Source organism: Oncorhynchus nerka, linkage group LG9b (assembly GCF_034236695.1).
Source record: "Oncorhynchus nerka isolate Pitt River linkage group LG9b, Oner_Uvic_2.0, whole genome shotgun sequence".
Lineage (NCBI taxonomy): Eukaryota > Metazoa > Chordata > Actinopteri > Salmoniformes > Salmonidae > Oncorhynchus > Oncorhynchus nerka.
The window spans coordinates 11,818,942-11,839,269 of NC_088424.1; positions in this window are offsets into that span (position 1 = coordinate 11,818,942).

Genomic DNA, 20,328 nt, shown 5'->3' on the forward strand with positions numbered 1-20,328 from the left:
CTCACAACCGCAGACCGCATGTAACCACGCCAGCCCAGGAACCTCCACATCCGGCATCTTTACCTGCGGGATCGTCTTAGACCAGCCACCCGGACAGCTGATGAAACTGTGGGTTTGTACAAACTGTCAGAAATCATCTCTGCGAAGCTCATCTGCATGCTAGTCATCCTCATCAGGGTCTTGACCTGACTGCAGTTTGGTGTCATAACAGACTTCAGTGGGTAAATTCTCACCTTCGATGGCCACTGGCACGCTGGAGACGTATCTTCTTCATGGATGAATCCCAGTTTCAACTGTCCCAGGCAGATAGCAGATGGCGTTGTGTGAGTGAGCGGTTTGCTGGTGTCAACGTTGTGAGCAGAGAGCCCCATGGTGGCGGTGGGGTTATGGTAAGAGCAGGCATAAGCTACGGACAATGAACACAATTGCATTTTATCAATGGCAATTTTAATGCACATAGATAACGTGACGAGATCCTGAGGCCCATTGTCGTGCCATTCATCCGTCGCCATCACCTCTTGTTTCAGCATGATAATGCACGGCTCCATGTCGCAAGGATCTGCACAGAATTCCTGGAAGCTGAAAATGTCCATGGCTACCACAGGGTGGCGACATTGAATATCTCTGAATCACTGGTGTCCAAAAAGGAGAAGGGTAGGCTGTTGAACAGGTCGAGGCCCAGGAGTGACACTATGGCGAGACACATGAAACTAAACAGCTGGCGAAGCTTTCTCCCCGTATTTAAGAGGTAGCTGGAGGGATCCCACAATGTCAATTTTGGAGTTGGCATAACCACATAGGGCAGTTGAGGGGGTGCCCAAAGGTTGGTGGGAGAAAAACTATCTATGTCTCTAAGTTAAGCAAAGACACATTAGCTCCTGTGTTGAGGAGGAGTTGCAGGCTGTCCTCATCAATCATCAGAGTGGATGTTTTAAATGCCACTCGTCCAGAGCTGACATTGTGAATCATTGTGGTTGGTTATTGGGGAACATACCATTGTTGTCTATCATCTTGGGTAGACCTGCAGACTTTAACGGCGACCAACTGTGTTGTTGTCCCTCTAGTGGTGTGGGGGCTGTGCTTTGGCAAAGTGGGTGGGGTTATATCCTTCCTGTTTGGCCCTGTCCGGGGGTGTCCTCGGATGGGGCCACAGTGTCTCCTGACCCCTCCTGTCTCAGCCTCCAGTATTTATGCTGCAGTAGTTTATGTGTCGGGGGGCTAGGGTCAGTTTGTTATATCTGGAGTACTTCTCCTGTCCTATTCGGTGTCCTGTGTGAATCTAAGTGTGCGTTCTCTAATTCTCTCCTTCTCTCTTTCTTTCTCTCTCTCGGAGGACCTGAGCCCTAGGACCATGCCCCAGGATTACCTGACATGATGACTCCTTGCTGTCCCCAGTCCACCTGGCCATGCTGCTGCTCCAGTTTCAACTGTTCTGCCTTACTATTATTCGACCATGCTGGTCATTTATGAACATTTGAACATCTTGGCCATGTTCTGTTATAATCTCCACCCGGCACAGCCAGAAGAGGACTGGCCACCCCACATAGCCTGGTTCCTCTCTAGGTTTCTTCCTAGGTTTTGGCCTTTCTAGGGAGTTTTTCCTAGCCACCGTGCTTCTACACCTGCATTGCTTGCTGTTTGGGGTTTTAGGCTGGGTTTCTGTACAGCACTTTGAGATATCAGCTGATGTACGAAGGGCTATATAAATACATTTGATTTTGATTTGATTTGATTTGAAGAAGTTGACAGAGTTTTGAAATCAGTGGAATGGCTGGCTTGCTTGCTAATGTTACTTGTATTATCTGTGTAGTAATATTATTCGTATCTCAGAAATCTATTTGCATTGCTAGTAATAGCCTAATGTTAGCTAGGTAGCTAATATTGAACCTAGTTGGTTGGCTTTAGCTACCTGCAGAATCATGTATGGTAGTAACGTTATGAGTTGGGATTATGGTTAATTGTTTAACTAACTATTTACATACGTAAACAAAAGACTCCACTATGGATTTAACCATTCCACTGTTCCGTTTACACCTTCTGTACCCTGTACATGTGACAAATAAACATAGCTTTTATTTGATATAGTGTGTGTTTACCAGCGATGGTAATATGAAAAACAACATGACTTGCACCAAAGTCAAATTAGGATATAAAGTTAGGCCAACAAGACAGTGTCCAAGTTTTTTTTAAATATCAGAATGCCTTGCTTTTATTACGTCCCACTCACAACCGTAAGTTATTTTATGTAATTAGCTTGACATTAACTTGTAAGGAATGATCTTGTTGTGAGTTTATTTTCCTGTAATAATGAATAAAAATTTGCTAAAGTTAAGATGTTGTCAGCTATGAAATTGTCATTATTTTAACTGGCTAACTTAACATTAGCTAACAAGCTAGAAATGAACCAAAACACTGTTTAGAAAGTTGCTTTTAAATGCCAGGTTTGATAAATTGACATATATTAAATTCATTTTTAAAAGGATGGGTTTATTGGTGTTAAATACACCAGTTATGCTATTTTGGACCACCAGGCTTCTTATGTCATGCAGCCTGTAGTTTTTGTAACGATAACGACAAGTTTGATGTCGGACGACAATAGAATGTTCACAATGTTACTGCGACAACTGTCTACAGACATGTTGATAGATGTAGTATAAACCAGCCTCACTCTGTTTAGCACATGGCATCACATGTGAATTCTTAAAGAGATGGGTGGGGCTAAGGCTTAAGAGGGTGTGAACAATGCTTAATGGGTGTAGACAAAGAAGAGCTCTGTAGTAGCTGTACCAAAAAATTCAAGGGTCATTTTCTCAAAAGTGAGGTTACAAGTTTATCAACTTTCAAAGCAGAATTACTTTCCCATTGTTCCTCAAATGCAGTGTATGATATACCAATACCTTTTTATCCAATGTAAAAAACACAATTTCAAATGTTGGTACATAAGACTGAATTGAGCCGGTCAGTCACATGTTTAAAGGAATAGCATGCTAGTAGATACCCATAGACTTCCAGTCATTGCACTAATGCTAGATAGCATTTGGTCGCAAAACTACCTCTAACGTCCTTCATACTGGACACAGAGACATAAAAATGGTATCTACGAATTAATCTGCCAAAATCCCAAAGTATCCCTTTAATATGGCTATCATCTCCCATTGTAATTGTTTTCGGACAGATGTGTGTGAAGGTATAGTATTATAATGGCTGCTTGAAGAGACCGTTTAACTGTCGTTCAATTGGTGTAATACAGTACATTTTGGGGTATGGGGAATTCCCTGCTATTATTTTTGTATGGAATGCGGGAATGTGGAGCTTATTTGCAATAGCATGAATGTCTTAATGACGCCATTTTGTCACAAACACAGGTGTAATGTCAAACACATGCATACGCAGGCAGCACACACACACACACACACACACACACACACACACACACACACACACACACACACACACACACACACCATGGAGAGTGCAGATGGATGCATAAGTAACACATGTGGTGTCAGTGTGGCCAGTTGGCTGTTGTGGTGAGCTGACACCGAGCACTTGATATCACGCCACGTTTTCGTATAAAACAATTTCATGCCACAATCCCCCCAACAATGCCCCCGTTTTTCATCCCTCTTTAAAAGGTTTTTCCACATGGCAGCACAATGCTTTGATCCCCTGATTAGGCACCTGCTATGGAGATCCATGCTATGGAGATCTAACTCTTTCACCTGACTCCTATAATTATACAATTGACTATGAGAGAATTGTGGCGCAGATAATAGTTTTCTGTCTCCAAAATGTGCCTAATTATTCATATGCCCAATTATTAATTTGTTGTTTTAATTGCGACAATGACACCCAAAATTATTTTTTTACCCAATATAACAGCACTACCAGAATCCCGTCATATCCTCTTTGAACTGCCTCAGAACATTAAATTGTGTCAGTCCAGTATAAAATGTATTTGTTACTGTGGTTTTCCATTACGAATAGTAGCTTTTGGAGGCATAGGATATTTGGATGTTGACATACCTGTCCAGGTCTGGCACTCTCACAAAGGTAGGTCTCGTACTCGATGGCGAAGACGGGTGCGTTGTCATTGATGTCCGTCACTGTGATCAGAATTATGCACTTTCCCACTTGTAATGGGTGCACTGAAAAAATAAACAAGAGATAAACAAGTGGTCAATGATAAGCACAACCAAATGCACTGGTCTTTGAAGCATGTATCTGGTAGTTGATGGTGTAAAGCAGAAGAAGAGGATGCAGGGAAACTAAATGTTTGAAGCAACACCCAGTTGCATGTCCTGCCCTACAACATCAGTTTCCATTGTTGGGTTCGACATTTTGAACATTGAGATATTAAATAAATGATAGAGAAGAAGCATAGAATCAAAGGAGAAAGTTAAGGGTTCTCTGTAGAAAGCCAGTAGGCTTTGGAATGTGTTTGATGGAGGAGAGGAGAGCGACATATTGATACAGGAAAGACAGATGGACATCTGTGTATTAGATGAAAGAGGAGTTGAGTTCAGGAGGTGAGGACAGAGTCTCTTAAGAGAGTAATACATGTTTGGTATCCTGTTACCCTATTTATTAGCTTCCTGTAGAGCCATAAATTGTAAGGATTGGAGAGAAGGAGGAGTGTTTTAAGTGGGATATAAATATCTGGATGGGACACATGTTGGGTTGTCTGATTACAGCTGTACAGAACCTTTGGGAAGAATTAAACTTGGTTAAGCTTCTCTCCTGTCCTTGGGTTATTTACTCTGAAAAGTAAGAACCTAACACCATTGACTGACAAATTCACCACACACCTGTATCTGTAAGTGTCTTAAGTTAATTTTATAGAGCCACAGGATCGATTTCAGAGATATAATAGAGTTATAATTTGGCAACAGTGTCCAGGTAAATAAAACCAAAGCATGGATTGCTGTATTACCTTGTAAATAGACTGGGTAAGGGCACCAATAAGTAATTTTCTAATTTGGGTGAACTATCCCTTTAAGAAAACATTCATTTTAAAGCCATCAGAAAACCGTCTGTGTAGGAAGTCTGGAAGTTTCCTCATAAAGAGTCAGAGATCGACGACAACTCAGTGGTTTTCATGGCCAGACAACATACTGTATGTCTGCTTTTTAATTAACAAGATCATTTTGTCTTGTTCACGTCATCTTCATCTGAATCTTTACCTTAATATATATCACGAAACAAAAGTTTATCTCAATACTTTGTTATATACCCTTTCTTGGCAATGACAGAGGTCAAACGTTTTCTGTAAGTCTTCACAAGGTTTTCACACACTGTTACTGGTATTTTGGCCAATTCCTCCATGCAGATCTCCTCTAGAGCAAAGGGAGTCGAAAAGCGAACACAGAAGGCTATTGTGTAAAACATCTGTCTCTGGATTACATCTTCAAACTAAGGGCAACCATGGCATCCGTGACAGAGAGGGAGAAGCTACATTTTCAGATATTACACATTTCTAATTTTGCCAAAGTTGTTTTCATTTGAAGTTAAAGCGTACTGTTAGCTAGCTGGCTCACTAGCTAAGCTTACATGTATGATCTGTGTAGTAATATGATTCGGATCACAGAGCCAGTTGCATTGCTAGTTCTAGCTTAATGTTAACTAGCTAGCTAGAATTGAACCTGGTTGGTTAGCTACCTGTAGATTCATGCAGGGTAGTAACGTTATGATTTAGGATTATTATTCATTGTTTAGCTAGCTAGCTACATGTCTAAACAAAAGACTCGCTATCTACGCAAGGAACTATACCTAACTATAACATTAAACATTTAACTATAACATTGGGGTCCCACAAAGGTCAATATTAGGCCCCCTTCTGTTTACCATCTATATAAATTATCTCCCACCTGCTTGCCAACAAGTTAACATGCAGATGTATGCAGACGATACAGTTCTGTATGTACACTCAAAAAATAGACAATTGGTTGTTAACAGGTTAACTGAAGCTATGGTACATTTTTCTAAATGGATGACAAATGATTTTAAATATCGACAAGACTGTATGTACTTCTCTAAGAAATCCATTGCTTCTTCCCAACGAGCTGTTCTTGTTCATGGGTAGAATCTGAAATGTGTGTCTAACTTCAGGTATCTTGGTGTCATTTTGGACTCCAAACATCTGAAGATTATCACGTTAATTAAGATTGTATTATCCAACTTTAGGTTTATAAGATCTTTCCTTAATCTGGAGGCCGCCAAACTATATATGCATGCAATAATCACATTTGAGATATTGACTCACATGCTGGTCACAAGCAGAAGCAACTATTCTGAAACCAATTTAATCACTCTACAAACAAACACTTAAGATTTCATATAACAAACCAAATAGTTACCACCATTGTCAAATCATTTACAAACATTATTTATTTAGTCTGGAATGCTTTAAGCAGTGTGTAGATGCAAGCCTTGTCAACTTAAGATCTTGCATGGTCTTGCCACTGAACCCCTATGCTGGCATATCATGCTCAAGAAAAGCACCCAACAAGGGCAGTAACTAGAGGGGATTGCATTGTCCCTTTTCAACACAGTAAAATGGACCAATTGGCCTTCTCTGACACAAGTACATTTTCTAACATTTGTCAGGTTTGTAGGCCTCCTTGCTCGCACACGTTTTTTCAGTTCTGCCCATAATTTTTCGATAGGATTGAGGTCAGGGCTTTGTGACGGCCACTCCAATACCTTGACTTTGCTGTCCTTAAGCCATTTTGCTACAACTTTGGAAGTCTGCTTGAGGTCATTGTCCATTTGGAAGACCCAAGCTTTAACTTCCTGACTGATGTCTTGACATGTTGCTTCAATATATCCATGTTATTTTCCCGCCTCATGCAGCCATCTTTTTTGCGAGGTGCACCAGTCCCTCCTGCAGCAAAGCACCCCCAAAACATGATGCTGCCACCCCCGTACTTCACGGTTGGGATGGTGTTCTTCGGCTTGCAAGCATCCCCCATTGCCCTCCAGACATAACGATGGTCATTATGGCCAAACAGTTCTATTTTTGTTTCATCAGACCAGACCAGACATTTCTCCAAAATGTACGATCTTGTGTTATTTGCAAAACGTAGTCTGGCTTTTATATGGTGGTTTTAGAGCAGTGGCTTCTTTCTTGGTGAGCGGCCTTTCAGGTTATGTCAATATAGGACTCGTTTTACTGTGGATATAGATACTTTTGTACCTGTTTCCTCCAGCATCTTCACAAGGTCCTTTGCTGTTGTTCTGGGATTGATTTGCACTTTTTGCACCAAAGTACGTTCAGATCGCATCTCCTTCCTGAGTGGTATGACGGTTGCTTGGTCCCATGGTGTTTATACTTGCATACTATTGTTTGCACAGATGAACGTGGTACCTTCAGGCATTTGGAAATTGCTCCCAAGGATGAACCAGACTTGTGGAGGTCTACTGTTTTTTTCTGAGGTCTTGACTGATTTCTTTGGATTTTCCCATGATGTCAAGCATAGAGGCACAGAGTTTGAAGGTAGGCCTTGAAATACATCCACAGGTACACCTCCAATTGACTCAAATGATGTCAATTAGCCTATCAGAAGGTTCTAAATGACATAATTTTCTGGAATTTTCCAAGCTGTTTAAAGGCACAGTCAAGTTAGTGTATGTAAACGTATCATCCACTGGAATTATGATACCCGCTGTGGGGATCCAATCAGCGGAAATTTCAAGTGCGCCACGTATAGTTTTTGATAAAACTCAAACTTTCATTAATACACACATACAAGGTACTGAATTAAAGCTACACTCGTTGTGAATCTATCCACCAAGTCAGATTTGTAAAATTATTTTCGGGGAAAGCATGAGAAGCTATTATCTGATACCATGCACCCTCAAAATACTGCAACGTCACCTAACACGACAGATTTTGCGTTAGCCGTCGCAAACCAAAACGCTGAAATAAAATATAAAACATTCATTACCTTTGACGAGCTTCTTTCTTGGCACTCCTAGATGTCCCATAAACATCATTTAGGGTCTTTTTTTCGATTAAATCGGTCCATATATAGCCTAGATATCGATCTAAGAATACTGTGTGATAAACGGAAAAAATAGCGTTTCATAACGTAACGTCATTTTTTAAAATTCAAAAAGTCGACGATAAACTTTCACAAAACACTTCGAAATACTTTTGTAATGCAACTTTAGGTATTAGTACAGTACATCAGGAGGCGATGTGAAATCTTTAGCTGTCCGTGTAGAAAATCATGTCTGAAGAGAGGTCGAACAAACATCCGGTCGGAGACCGGAGAGAATGAGTTCCCTTGATTGGGCTCGACCAAGAATCAAAGCTGAATCAAATGACATGACTCTAGACACCCTGTGGAAGCTGTAGGCACTGTAATCTCGGCTCTATTTAATTCGGTTCACTTTGAACAATTCCTTGAAGTCGCGGAAGGATATATTTTTCCATTTTCACTGAACAGATTTCCCTGCACTTTTCGATGAAATGCACATTCTGTTAAAGCCACAGCCGTGATTTAAACAGTTTTAGAAACGTCTGAGTGTTTTCTATCCACACATACTAATCATATGCATATACTATATTCCTGGCATGAATAGCAGGGCGCTGAAATGTTGCGCGATTTTTAACAAAAAGCTGCGAAAATTCGCAACAGCCTTAACAGGTTTTAACCAGCATGGCTTCCACAGCATTCTGCAGTGATACGACATCCCATCTGGCTTGCGCTTAGTGGGACTATCATTTGTTTTTCATCGGGACAATGACCGAACACACCTCCATGCTGTGTAAGGGCTATTTGACCAATAAGGAGAGTGATGGAGTGCTGCATCAGATGGTTTGGGATGGGTTGGACCGCAGAGGGAAGAATAAGCAGCCAACAAGTGCTCAGCATATGTGGGATCTCCTTCAAGACTGTTGGAAAAGCATTTCAGGTGAAGCTGGTTGAGAGAATGCCAAGAGTAGGCAAAGGGTAGCCTCTTCAAAGGATCTTAAATATATTTTGATTTGTTTAACTGTTTTTTGGTTCCTACATGATTCCATATGTGTTATTTCATAATTTTGATGTCTTCACTATTATTCTACAATGTAGAAAATAGTAAAAAAAATAAAGAAAACCCTTGAATGAGCAGGTGTGTCCAAACTTTTGACTGGTATTTTGTACTTTCCACAATTGACAAATAATATCCAGAATAATATCCAGAATAATGTAGGCTCTTCCTACGAAGGATTTCTACCTATAACAAGGACTGGAAGTACAAAATAAAAATTGGCAAGCAATTACAATTTATTTTACACTGCACCTTGTGATTCCATTCTAGCCTAACATCATTACCCCATAGCAACAGATGTGTGATGCATACACGCACTCACCCCACCCCTCCGACACAAATACCTCTACCCCTCTCTCCCGTTCCACCGATAGACCGACCATCAACACCCTACGCACTCATTCATACATACACACAACCACAATCTCAGATGTTTAACAGTTGTTCAATCCCCAAGCCCAACTCAAGAGAATACTTGATGTGTGAATGTGTATATAGTTGTAATTGTTTGAGAAGGCATGCCAAATTGAGCAGGAATGGAAGATTTGATTAACCAATGTCTAGTCGTAGCTGATGGAGCTCGGGTACCCCCTTCCCCCCAACACGCGCTGTTCCCCGTTTGTGACCCTTCTTCCCAAGCATCTCTGTTCAGTCAGACCATTTGATTATTCTGTGCCGCCAGTGTCACAATAATTGACCCCCTCTCTGATTGTCCAAGTGTGGCCCCCTCCCCATGGATTACTGCAGCCAATTCTGCCAGCACTGACACTACCTGGGTGGGGGTTCTCCACCGGTATTTCCACCGGCTAGGTATGAGGTCGTCAAGGTTGTCATTAGTAGCTTTTAGAAAATGTTTGTATATTGTGCTCTCCCTTTGTTGGACCAACCCTGCCAGGCAGGCTCAGACTCAGACTGTTTGTGTGTCTGCTTGTGTGTTTGTGAGTCTGCTTGGCCATTACGACTGCCCTCTCAGTTTGTCCTCTGTGATAAAAAAGCATTTGCCACAATATCATTCCAACAGTCTCTCGCTTTCTCCTTCTCGCTGTCCTTACTTTGGGTCAGTTCTGCACGTTGTGGCTGCATTATGAAGAGGATATGACAACAATGATTTAGATTTATTTAGGCTGCAGGGGAGATCAAATGTTTTTCGTTAGATTAAAGAAACAGGAGTACACTTCTGAGAATCCGTAGGCGAGTGAGTAAACTCCCACTGCAATCCGTTCTTCTTGCTAAAGTGCAATCATTGGAAAATAAAATGTATGACCTACGATTAAGATTATCATACCAATGGGACATCAAAAACTGTAACATCTTATGTTTCACTGAGACGTGGCTGAACGACGATACGGACAATATAGAGCTAAAGGGATGTTCCATGCACCGGCAGAACAGAGATGCACGAGAGGCAGCCCCCCAATTTTATTTGGATGGGGGCACACGGAGTGGTTGGTGTAGCTGAGGGTTGAACCAGAGCCAGTCAGGGAGTCGAGTGAGAAGCTCGACGCAAGATTCCGGAGAGAGGTCCTGGCGTTGAGAGCGCTGCAGAGTGAGTGTGCTGAGGAGCATGACACCAGTCCATTGTCATGTGCACAGGTTTCACGCATCTGGCCTCGGGTGTGTCGCCGTTCAGGCACCATGTTATGCGGTTTCACACAACGTGTCTCCAGTGCGCCTTCACAGCCCAGTGCGTCCTGTGCCAGCGCCCCGCACTTGCCGGGCTAAAGTGAGCATCCAGCCAGGACGGGTTGTGCCAGCTCTACGCTCCAGACCTCCAGTGCGCCTCCACAGTCCAGTACGTCCTGTGCCTCCTCCCCGCACTCATCCTGAGGTGCGTGTCATCAGCCCGGTGCCACCTGTACCGGGCCCTGCATCAGGCCTCCAGTGCGCCTCCACAGTCCAGAGCTTCCGGCGACAGTACCCAGTCCAGAGGTTCCGGCGACAGTTCCCAGTCCAGACTTCTGGCTAAAGTTCCCAGTCCAGAGCATCCGGCGACAGTTCCCAGCCCGGAGCTTCCGGCGATGGTCCACAGTCCGGAACCTCCTGAGGCGGTCCACAGTCCGGAACCTCCTGAGATGGTCCACAGTCCGGAACCTCCGGAACCAGCACCTCAGTCATCGGATTCATCAATAAGTGCATCGACAACGTTGTCCCCACAGTGACTGTACGCACATATCCCAATCAGAAGCCATGGATTACAGGCAACATCCACATCGAGCTAAAGGCTAGAGCTGCTGCTTTCAAGGAGCGAGAGACTATTCCGGACGCTTATAACAAATCCTGCTATGCCCTCAGACGAACCATCAAACAAGCAAAGTGTCAATACCGGATTAAGATTGAATCGTACTACACTGGCACTGACGCTCGACAGATGTGGCAGGGCTTGAAAACTATTACGGATTACAAAGGGAAACCCAGATGCGAGTTGCCCAGTGACACGAGCCTACCAGACAAGCTAAATGCATTTGATGCTCGCTTCGAGGCAAGCAACACTGAAGCATGCACAAGATCACCAGCTGTTCTGGATGACTGTATGATAATGCTCTCGGTAGCCGATGTGAACAAAACCTTTAAACCGGTCAACATTCACAAAGCTACTGGGCCAGACAGATTACCAGGACATGTACTCAAAGCATGCGTGGACCAACTGTCAAGTGTCTTCACTGACATTTTCAACCTCTCCCTGACCAAGTCTGTAATATCTACATGTTTCAAGCAGACCACCATAGTCCCTGTGCCCAAGGAAGCGAAGGGAACTTGCCTAAATGATTACCACCCCGTGACACTCACATCGGTAGCCATGAAGTATTTTGAATGGCTCACATCAACAGTATCCTCCCAGACATCCTCCAATTTCCATACCGCCCCAACAGATCCACAGATGAGACAATCTCAATCGCACTCCACACTGCCCTTTCTCACATGGACAAAAGGAACACCTATGTGAGAATGCTGTTCATTGACTACAGCTCAGTGTTCAACACCATAGTGCCCAGGAAGCTCATTACTAAGCTAAGGACTCTGGGACTAAACACCTCCCTCTGCAAATGGATCCTGGACTTCCTGACGGGCCACCCCCCAGGTGGTAAGACTAGGCAACAACACGTCTGCCACACTGATCCTTAACACTGGGGCCCCTCAGGGGTGCATACTTAGTCCCCTCCTGTCTTCCCTGTTCACCCACGACTGCGTGGCCAAACTCGACACCAACACACCATCATTAAGTTTGCTGACGACACAACAGAGGGAGGCCTGATCACCGACAATTATAAGACTATAGGGAGGAGGTCAGAGAACTGGCAGTGTGGTGCCAGGAGAACAACCTCTTCCTCAATGTGAGCAAGAGAAAGGAGCTGATTGTGGACTGCAGGAAAAGGCGGGCCGAACGGGCCCCCGTTAACATCGACAGGGCTGCAGTGGAGCAGTGTCGAGAGTTTCAAGTTCCTTGGTGTCCACATCACCAACGAACAATCATGGTCCAAACATACCAAGACAGTCATGAAGAGGGCACAACAGTCTCCCCCTCAGGAGACTGAAAGGATTTGGCATGGGTCCCCAAATCCTCAAAAGGTCATACAGCTGCACCATCGAGAGCATCCTGACCGGTTGCATCACCCCCTGGTATGGCAACTGCTCGGCATCTGACCGAACGTGCTACAGAGGGTAGTGCATACGGCCCAGTACATCACTGGGGCCAAGCTTCCTGCCATCCAGGACCTATACAATAGGCGGTGTCAGAGGAAAGCCCATAAAATTGTCAGAGACTCCAGTCACCTAAGTTATAGACTGTTTTCTCTGCTACTGCACGGCAAGCGGCATAGCCTCGTTATTGTTATTGTGTTACTTTTTAGTATTACTTTTTATTTTAGTCTACTTGGTAAATATTTTTTTAACTCTTCTTGGGTTAAGGGCTTGTAAAGTAAGCATTTCACGGTAGTCTATACTTGTTGTATTCAGCACGTGTGACAAATAAAGTTTGATTTGAATCTAATGTAGCCAGAGAGTTTCACTGCAAGGTTGCTAACGCTGTGGGTTCAAATCCGTTCTCAATCAACAAATGTCTGGCTACCATACAAGGTCGGTCAGTTCAGTCTTACAATGGCAGGGATGTAAAATAATTATGTTCAGTATGTAAGAAATGGGAGAAAACTGTCAGAAACAGAGTGAAGTGAGGTGGTACTATTTGAACTTGTCTGCTTTCATTTTACGTTGCAAAATGTTTTGCTAGCAAGAGTAGGCTTTTTAGGGCTTTCATTTTTGGCAAACTCAATAGAAAAGTATCCTGAAGGGATAATCAGGTGAAGAGAGAGTGGGAGTTGTCATGTTATCAAACTTTGGGTTTTCATGCACATACAATTATGCATAGCTTACCACCTTGTTAATATTGTTATGTGTTGTGTTTCTCGTTGCTTTTCAAGTCTGTGCTATCACTCTCTTAGGAACCAGAAGGAGAAAGTTTAAAGGGGAGGAGTCGACAACTCCAGCAGACACGTTATTATCAGTGTTCTATGAGAACTGGAAATAAGTGTGTGCATGGTGTGCCTGTAGAACAGAGGCCATAAGTCTCTACGTTTTTAAACCTCACTGTGAATGTTAATTATGTTGTATTTTTTGTTAATGTTTTATTGTCATTGTTTGTCCATTTCTAAGTCATTTCCAAGTTTAAGTAATGTCGAACAGTATGATATCAAATGTTCAAAGAGGATGGACTGATGGGTTCAGATTTCTAAACTTTGAATATTATTAATCATTAGCTATGCTAGAGACATGAGGGGTTCCCTAGTCTAGGGTCTACACCATAAGTTAATGGGTATCTGTAGGAGGAATGTATATGATCTGTGCAATTAAGTTTGTAATGTACTGAGTGTAGGGGAAACAATCACGTGGCAGCACTGATAAGGGGAGAGAGCCGTGGATTAGTGATGAAGGGGGTCGAAGTCAGGTCAGGTCAGGTCACATTAAGGGAGAAGGAACAGTTTATTGCCCGTATCACTTAATTACCAGCCTAGCAACAAAGATGCAATGTTTAGCGAGAAGGAGGTGACTCCACCCCAAATTGGGGTATATACCTCTGTATATCTGTATGTGCGTCAGTTGTTTTAGTCTGCCCTACACATAAAACTGTTTCCTGTGAGAGACAAGTGTTTTCACTGTTCTATGAACTTAATGTGTGTTCTCAGTTGTGTTTGATTTAATTTAGTTCCCAGACACTTCCACCCAAATGCGCGAAGAGTCTGATGGGCCAACACATGTGGCGAGAGAGAGAGGAAAAGAGAAGCACTGATCTCAGTTGTCTTTAGGTATATTTAGCTGAGAGCGAGGGAGCGAGAGAGAGAGAAAGAGATGAATGAAGAGGCTAGTAACCAAGCACTGTAAAATTCTATCTTCAAAGAGACAGTGTGGTGACAGTGTGGTGAAGAAGGCGCAACAGCGCCTCTTCAACCTTATGAGGCTGAAGAGATTTGGCTTGCCAACGCTTAATCGGGAACAAACTACCTGCCCTCCAGGACACCTACAGCACCCGATGTCACAGGAATGCCAAAAAGACCATCAAGGACAACAACCACCCGAGTCACTGCTTGTTCACCCCGCCACCATCCAGAAGGCGAAGTCAGTACAGGTACATCAAAGCTGGGACTGACAGACTGGAAAACAGCTTCTATCTCAAGGCCATCAGACTGTTAAACAGCCATCACTAGCACAGAGAGGCTGCTGCCTACATACAGACTTGAAATCACTGGCCACTTTAATAAATGGAACACCAGTCACTTAAATAATGCATACATAAAACTCAGCAAAAAAATAAACGTCCCTTTTTCAGGACCCTGCCTTTCAAAGATAATTAGTAAAAATCCAAATAACTTCACAGATCTTCATTGTAAAGGGTTTAAACATTGATTCCCATGCTTGTTCATTGAACCATAAACAATTAATGAACATGCATCTGTGGAATGGTCGTTAAGACACTAACAGCTTACAGACGGTAGGCAATTAAGGTCACAGTTATGAAAACCTAGGACACTAAAGACTGAAAAACACCAAAAGAAAGATGCTCAGGGCCCCTGCTCATCTGCGTGAACGTGCCATAGGCATGCTGCAAGGAGGCATGAGGACCGCAGATGTGGCCAGGGCAATAAATTGCAATGTCAGTACTGTGAGACGCCTAAGACAGCGCTACAGGGAGACAGGACGGACAGCTGATTGTCCTTGCAGTGGCAGACCACGTGTAACAACACCTGCACAGGATCGGTCCATCCGAACATCACACCTGTGGGACAGGTACAGGATGGCAACAACAACTGCCCGAGTTACACCAGGAACGCACAATCCCTCCATCAGTGCTCAGACTATCCGCAATAGGCTGAGAGAGGCTGGACTGAGGGCTTGTAGGCCTGTTGTAAGGCAGGTCCTCACCAGACATTACCAGACCCACCAGGGGTGGACCAGACAGGACTGGTAAAAAGTGCTCTTCCACTGGTAGAACCATGTCTTTGTTTGCTTAGCTGTTCGATCCTTTGGGATGAATAAACTTGGTTTAAGCTTTTACAATGTTCACCGAGTTCTTACTCTGATATTTAGAATCTAACAACAACAAGGTACGAAATGGGAGAAAACATTCCGAAACGGAGTGAAACAAGAGGTACTTTTTCATTGCAAAATGTTTTGCTGTGGTGTGAACATGTCCTAATGAACACGACTCTAAACGCCTTGCTTTAATTGAGCAAATAACACAAAATTAGATGTATCAGTTGCCATCTATATAATTTTGTGGATGACACATTGGCTGTGTTCCAGGCCGCCTAAATCTAATAACCTCTCAAAGTGTTTAACATGACAGTAAAAGCATCAATATGATTGTAATTAACACGAGGTTGAGACAGAGAGCTGGTTTCAAGCGCAGGAAGCAGCAGGTGTTTATTGCAAAGGACCACAGGAGGAGGCAGGTTGCTGGGTCCAGGGGCATGCAGAAGGTCATACACAGGGGTCCAAAAGGGCAACGGTACAGGCAGGGAAAAGGCTAGTAACGCAGTCCAGGAGATCAGGTAATAGGTAGATAACAGGAAATCCGATAGGCTAAAGTACAGGCAGGGAATAGGCTAAAGGTGTCGTTAGTGAGGCATGCAAAAACTATCGTACACGGGAGGAATAACTCACGGGAAACCCAGCGCTCTGAAAGCCGTGTGTCACAAAACAAACAATACCTCACAGTGACTGGGTGCAAAGAACTGAACTAAATAGTGTGTAATAATGACATACAGGTGTGTGAACAGGTGATTGGGATTTGGGGAGTGAGCTGCGTTCAGGGGATTTAGGTGTTTGAGAGTGTGAGCTGGAAAGTGAGCTGCATTCAGGGGATCTACGTGTTAGAGGGTGTGAGTTGGAAGCAGATTTTACAATGATTTTGAAATCTGATGCCCAAATCATAGATTTTTTTTGTACCTTTATTTAACTAGGCAAGTCAGTTAAGAACAAAGTCTTATTTTTCAACGACGGCCTAGGAACAGTGGGTTAACTGCCTGTTCAGGGGCAGAACGACAGATTTGTATCTTGTCAGCTCGGGGATTTGTGTTATTCATGGAGATGTTTTCATATCATTTGCATGAACTTGCAACCTTTCGACTGCTAGTCCAACTCTCTAACCACTAGGCTACCCTGCCGCCCCGGTTACTCTGCTGCCCGTCCTGTATGATTAATATGTGCAGTCGGTCTGGAATGCGGCCAATATCATAATGAGTTTTCCTGTAAGCATACAGGACATGTGTTTGTAGTGCAAAATTCCAGTGCAAATATCCAATGTTTATCTCCCTCATGCAAATGATATCAAAACATCTCCATGAATAACACATTTGCGAAATGAACACCTTTCACTACTGTAGTGTTAGCTACATGTCTCCACAGTGCTGATTGCAGCTCGACTCGGAAATAGATTATGTGCATCTGTCAGTGACTCATGCACATCTGCTGTTAATTTACAGAGGTGAAGCGGGAGAGAGTGCAAGAGAGGGAGAGAGAGAGAGCACTTAATTACTGTAAATCACACACACACACTTCTCAGTAAGGCAGCCAGCCACAGGTGAGAAGCAGATCCAGGAATCTTGCCTCACTCTCCAGGTACAGTAACCCAGTTGGTGTATGATGCTGCCCAAAGGGAATACATAAAGAGAGGTGATATTTTAGCTGAGCTCTACCAACTCTGACAATGGCAATAAAGTATGTTGTCATAGAGATACAGCTCCCCACTCTATTCAATGTCTTGAGGGCATAGACTGGAACTAGGTATAGAGAGACAAAAACTGAGTGTTAGCCTTTGGATCAAACTTCTGTTCTTGCAAATTGGCCTGCTTTGGTACAACTTATCTCTAACTTCCTAATAAAGTTTGGACTTAATATCCAAATCATGAGGATATCCAAAGTAATAATTGCTAACTCTGGCTAATACAATGGACACAAGGCTTCTTCAGGGATCAGCCATGTCTCCCACCCAGAGAAACATAGGAGAAGACACCTCAATCTTCCCTGCCAAGACACATTTAAGGGACCTGCGATGCCTCTGACCATGATCTATTGACTTTAAAGTCTCTATTTCAACAAACCTAATGCAATGATTAATATTAGCGCTGGCATTACACTCTTGGAAAAAAAGATGCTATCTACGACCTTAAAGGATACATTAGCTGTCCCCATAGGAGAATCCTTTGAAGAACCATTCACACTGATTTAGGGGCTAGGCCTACTTTAAATTGCAATCTGGACATGGACATGCCAAACAGTCAATAAACAAGATTCAATTCACTAGGCTATTGATAAGGCCTAAAATTACAGTGTATAATTCTAACCAAATTCTTATAAAAATGCAACAACTTGTTTTAAATAGGCTATGTCTAAATGCAGTTACAGGCCCAATAAATGATCCCTGTGAGCATGTAATACAGACAGATAGGAAGGAAATCGCTCAGGGATTTCACAATGGTGACTTTAAAACAGTTAGAGTTGAATTGCTGTTATATAGGGGAAACCTGAGTAGCATTGTAGTTACTCCACAATATGGAGAGTGGTACTCAGTAACCTATGGTATTGGTTGGTCACCAAACATAACAAGAAGTTCAAGACAGTTGGACAAGCATTCCAGGTGAAGCTAGTTGAGAAAATGCCAAGAGTGTGCAAAGCTGTCATCAAGACTCTCAAATATAAAACCTATTTTGATTTGTTTAACACTTATTTGGTTACTACATGATTCCCTATGTGCTATTTCATAGTTTTGATGTCTTCACTATTATTTTACAATGTAGAAAATAGTACGAATAAAGAAAAACCCTTGAATGAGTTCTAAAACTTTTGACCGGTAGTGAACATGACCAGCATTGCCCATCCCCCACCAAAATGAGTTGATCCCAAGAAAGTTGCTGTTCAGCACGTAGGCTTGTTTTGGTGGAAGACACATTCGAGCAAGCAAGGGATGGCCTTATTCTGCTGGACAGACACTTGTAAGTAGCAACATTGGATATGGGTATTGATTGTTGGTGTTACTGCTGTAGCTACAATGTGTAGTTATTGCTATAAATGTTAGTTACAAAGTACTTTCAGGTTTCATAGAACACCATTGTAGCTGGTGTAACTAGCAGCTTAGCCTAAAGAAAGGGAAGGAACGGTAACATAAAGCCACATCATAATGTGAACAAAACGTTCAGATTGAAATATATTATATAACACTATGCATCTGACATGAAGAATATGGAATCCTGTCAGCTCTGTTTATGACATTTCCTTCGGTCAAGTCATCTTGAGTCAAAGATGAGTATCTTGTTTTTCTATTTAGTTGAGGAATCTTCTATCAACTACATTCCATGTCCACTTTCATAAGTGATATAAACAACAAAGTAAATCACTAATGAACATGTTAATTTTTGCCTGTTGAACTGTTCAACAGCATAACCACTTTGATGAGTCTTTTATATTGTGTAGACCTGTGCTGTGATGCGTCGTTTATATTGTGTAGACCTGTGCTGTGATGCGTCGTTTATATTGTGTAGACCTGTGCTGTGATGCGTCGTTTATATTGTGTAGACCTGTGCTGTGCTGATTTATGGATTTGTTTTTGTTGCTTTTTGAATAATTAATTTCTTTAGATTTTACTTCAGGAATGATGAACCCCTGCTCGGATGAAACCTCTTTCCTGGATGAAACAATTGATCAGTCAATCTCCCTCCTGGCTGGCTGAGCTAGTGCTGTATAGCCTATATTTTTCAGCCAATGCAAACACACCACTATTTAGGATATCAAGTTTATTCAAATGGTATACTGACTAGCAAATCCTGAACATGCCGCAAGCAATTGTGGTCCCACAGGGACCCTGTTTATTGTGTATGTAGACTACCTAGTGCTTTTTCTTCTTCTTTTTTCCCCATATTTTTCTATCTAGACATAACTACAAGACATTTACACAACTGTATTTATTTCTCCTTTCAGGAAAGATGAGCTTTGTGATGCGACCTGTATGACAAAGAAGAGAAGTACTACTATTCACATCAGCTGTGTCCCTGACACATCAACAGGGCTGCAGTGGAACGAGTCGAGCGCTTCATGTTCCTCAGTGTCCAAATCACTAAGGAGTTACGGTAGTCCACACACAGGAAGAATGAAGAAGGCGTGACAGTGCCTCTTCCCCTTCAGGAGGTTGAAAAGGTTTAGCGTTGAGGGCCCTCAAACCCTCAAAAGGTTCTACAGCTGTACCATTGACAGCTTCTTGACCGGATGTAACACGGCTTGGTATGACATGCCGCTAAAGAGGGTGGTGCAGACAGCCCAGTACATCACTGGGTCCGGACTCCCTGCCATCCAGTACTTCTATATCAGGCGGTGTGAAAGGAAGGCCCAGAACATCGTTAAAGACTCCAGCCACCCAAGCCATAGACTGTTCTCTCTGCATCTTCATGTCAAGTAGTACCGGTGCATCAAAACTGTCAAGCAGGCTCCTGAACAGCTTCTATCCCCAAGTCATAAGACTGCTAAATAGCTGACAAAATGGCTATATGGACTAATTGAGTTCATAGTCTGCATAGTCATTTGCACTCTCTCTATGCACACTCACTGACCCTCCAACACACACACAAACACACTTCATATTTCGCTCACACACACATAATATGCACATATATTTATACTGACTCTACACACACACACACCCACTCACATACAATCATCATATATGCTGCTGCTACTCTGTTTATTATATATCATCCTGATGCCTTACCCCTATACATATCTATCTCTATCACTCCAGTATCCTGGCACATT